The following is a 3,524-nucleotide window of genomic DNA, read 5'->3' on the forward strand; positions in this document are numbered from 1 at the left end:
GACAACGGAGTGATTTTATAAAACAAACGACTAACCTTTTAGTGTCACAGGACATGCATGCGTGTTTAAAAAAGATAAGCACCTAATTGATATTTAACCTTTAAATGGTAAAGAGTTATGTTAATGTTTTAGTTAAAAAAAGAAGGAACGGAAAGATTTGTAGGGAAACGGCGCAGAATAAATAAATCAAACATTATTTAGTATTATCATTTTAACAACTTATATTTAGGAAACACATTGAAAGAAACAATGGAATCATTCTGATTGTGATAATTTAAAAATTAGGTGCCTGCAACAAAATAAATACGAATTTTAGGCACTTTTTATTTAATACAAAGACATTTATTTGACAATACTAATTGTGAGATATCATAATGCAAAAAAGGTTATAAATAAAATATTTAATAAATTTTTTAAATGTTTTTTTTTATAATTTACTTACATCTTTATTTATTGGTTCATAAGCTACATTAAGGTTTGGTGATCAGTCCTACGCGTCAGGTGCCAGTCTAGAAACAATAAAATAATACAAATTTTCAAAACAATATTTCATATCGACCGTTCCAGGAATCGTATCGAAACCTCAAGTATGATAAGTAACGCGCCGTCCGCGACACTAAGAGTTGAACTTATCCCCACTGGATTTCATTTTTCAGAATTTTTACCTGAGAGCAGTCATCGAGTAAAAGTCACTCTCCAGAATTCTGGTTCTATTTTACACACAGAACTGTAATCTCAATCGGCCTCGATATTAATAATTAAAATAATAATATCGTCATTGCGCCGACAGTATCGATTAAGTGATTTTACATTTTTAAACGTATGTTTAGTTTCCCATAAAGATGATATATTTTTTAAAACAAAATTGACGTTTTTTGGCCATTTTGTTATCAATAATTTATTTTTTTATAAAATCTGTCACCAAAAGATACATTTTTAAATCATTTCTGTAATTTAAAAACTTAAGTTATTTAACAGATATTTCCGACGCAATGCTGATAAACAAAGGAAGAAATTAACAATTTATACCTAATTTTCATGATGTAATTTTTATGGCCATTTTTCATTTGTTGTGTTTGAACGGGGTGTATTTGCGTGTACAAGTTAGCACTTATACTCGTATATGATGTATGTATGTATGCACGTAATACGGCCTTTATTATTAACAGTGTATTACGCCCTACAGTTCCCCAGAACTTTTATCGCCGCTTCAAAATCTTATCAAATATTAGATCTTAATTGAGTTTACCGGATCGGCTGTAACAAGGCTTCCATTATGTTTGATGTGAGTAATAAAATACTAAATTTTACTTTTTTGCGACATTTCTACATTTCGTTTGTTTTGGTTTTGAACTTTTTTATACAATCCATAAAACTAAAACTTTATAATAAGTGTTACACGTTTGTTACATTGAAAGAACACCAGTATAGTTTCAAGAGCGTTCCTCCCGTTGATGGGTGATAAAAAACAACTAAGAGGTTTCTTTTTCATTCTTATAATAATTCACCATGAAGTGAATGTTGATTCAATCAATGAATTAATAATATTATGTTTTTATACTCGTACCGAATTTAAGCGTAAGATTTTGTGAAATTTCAACTGAGGCAGAGATGTCTTATATTAATAACTTTCATTTTAGAACTTTTTATCAATAAATACTTACATTAAATTGAACAGAACACGGTTTATGTTCTTGTGGGCAGCTTCCTCGCAGACTCCGGATCTGGAGGCCCGATGTTCGAATTACGACCTATAACAATTTTTTTGTAATTGATTGTAAATTGAGACTTTCAATCATCTGTTACATGGAAGTAAAATAGTCGTATTGTGCTATACTCCAGGGGCGAACCGTGTATAGAAGCGATTATGCGCAGCTTACCATTATATTTGACTAACAATAATAATGCTCTACTGTAACTTTTTTACAGAAAAACAAACAAATAATTACCATTTATTTTTAATCATTTCCACTGTTCGTATTTTTATCCTAATATAAATATTAAGAGCTAAGAAACTAGCCGATTATTCCAGATTATTTTTTCATTCAAATTAGTATACCATATTTTGAATGTCTTAACCCATGCGGGTTTTTTTTCCTAGATTAAACTTGCAGATTACAGAAATTATTTGAAGATTCTTGATTTGGAAAACAGTATTTTAAACATTATTTCTTAAGGGCTATTTTTCTTTGAGATGGTACTTTTGACATAAGACCATAATTATTTTTATGCGTTCTATTGCAGGACATAATATGGCACTCGACGCGGCCGTTTTTAGCACTATTAATTTCTAGAACAATTCAGCCAGTTGACATTTCAATTAAATATCTAATATCGACTGAATTCATAGTGCTTTTAAAATAAATAAATTATGAGTTATGTATGAAAGTAATGGATAATATATATTTTTAATATAATATATCACGAAGTTACGTCGTTTGAGTTGATTTCACGGATAAAAGTTATTTTATTTGTACACAGAACCACAGAAAAACATCAATTTATAGTATATTTTACATACATTATATTTTATACCTTTTATGTAGATACAAATATATGATATTTTTTTATAGCTTACCTGTTAATAAAATCACCACTCGCCACTGCTATACTCGTGGGTACCAGTCCAGAGACAGGAAAATATTGCTGTGTTAAAAACTTTACAAAAAAAAAACTTCTAACCCGCCAGATCGATTCCGCAACCACTAGCATTGTAGGCGGATACGGCAGCTATAACACTACAAGGCTGACTTATACCCACTCGATTCGCTTTAGGAATATTTACCTGAGAGTAGCCATCGAGTCGAAAACAATTGTCCAGGGTTCTGGTTTCTTTTCAAACTCAGAACAATATTCATCATTTCTGGACACAGACTAAAAACGCAAAAAAATATTTTCATTTAAACTTCGAGAGATCTAATAAGTATGTAATATCTCAACCGAGACCGAATATCTATATTCAATTTGTTTAATTATAAGAAAATTCGTTTTTACACTTATACACAAACATGCATTGTAATGTCAAGTGACGCTGAGACTTTTTACACTTATACACAAACATGCATGGTAATGTCAAGTGACGCTGAGATTTCTTCATTTCGTATGTTCAATTTTAACATTTATACACAGATTCACCTTCTATAGTGAAATTTGTGAACATCTTTAAAACATATTATAACAAACACAAAGATTCTTAAAAAAATAAATTGGAAAAGTTTATCATAGCATAAATGAGCCAATAACAAATCGTTAGACTTTTTAATGCCTGGACTTATTTCTTTCTCTAATAGATTTTCCCCTTCTCTTCTGATATCAATTAATTTTTTTAACATTTATAACACAACGATATTGCGTGTTATATTCATAACATACTTTAAATTTGTGGGATGCTACCTGCTCGTGCATAAATTAAGAAAAAAAAGTGATTTGGATTCTAAGTCAAAAAACACTTTTTTCAGTGACGCTTTCGTCTTGTGAGGAAATTTTTCAAAAACTAACTTTGTGCGAACCTTATAATTTTATTT

The 3,524-nt window shown here is 29.9% G+C and overlaps 1 long non-coding RNA gene across 1 annotated transcript; it reads right to left on the minus strand.

Moving 5' to 3' along the window:
- Positions 1-357: 357 nt before the first annotated feature.
- On the minus strand, positions 358-2,803 carry LOC148277886 (uncharacterized). The gene is made up of 3 exons (XR_015823342.1): positions 2,786-2,803; positions 1,665-1,751; positions 358-509 (listed from the first exon to the last, which is right to left on the minus strand). It is a non-coding gene; the product is annotated as an uncharacterized LOC148277886 (long non-coding RNA).
- Positions 2,804-3,524: the final 721 nt, after the last annotated feature.

Source organism: Micrasema longulum, unplaced genomic scaffold (genome assembly GCF_059751315.1).
Source record: "Micrasema longulum isolate JH-2025_06_02 unplaced genomic scaffold, ASM5975131v1 h1tg000962l, whole genome shotgun sequence".
NCBI classification, from domain to species: domain Eukaryota; kingdom Metazoa; phylum Arthropoda; class Insecta; order Trichoptera; family Brachycentridae; genus Micrasema; species Micrasema longulum.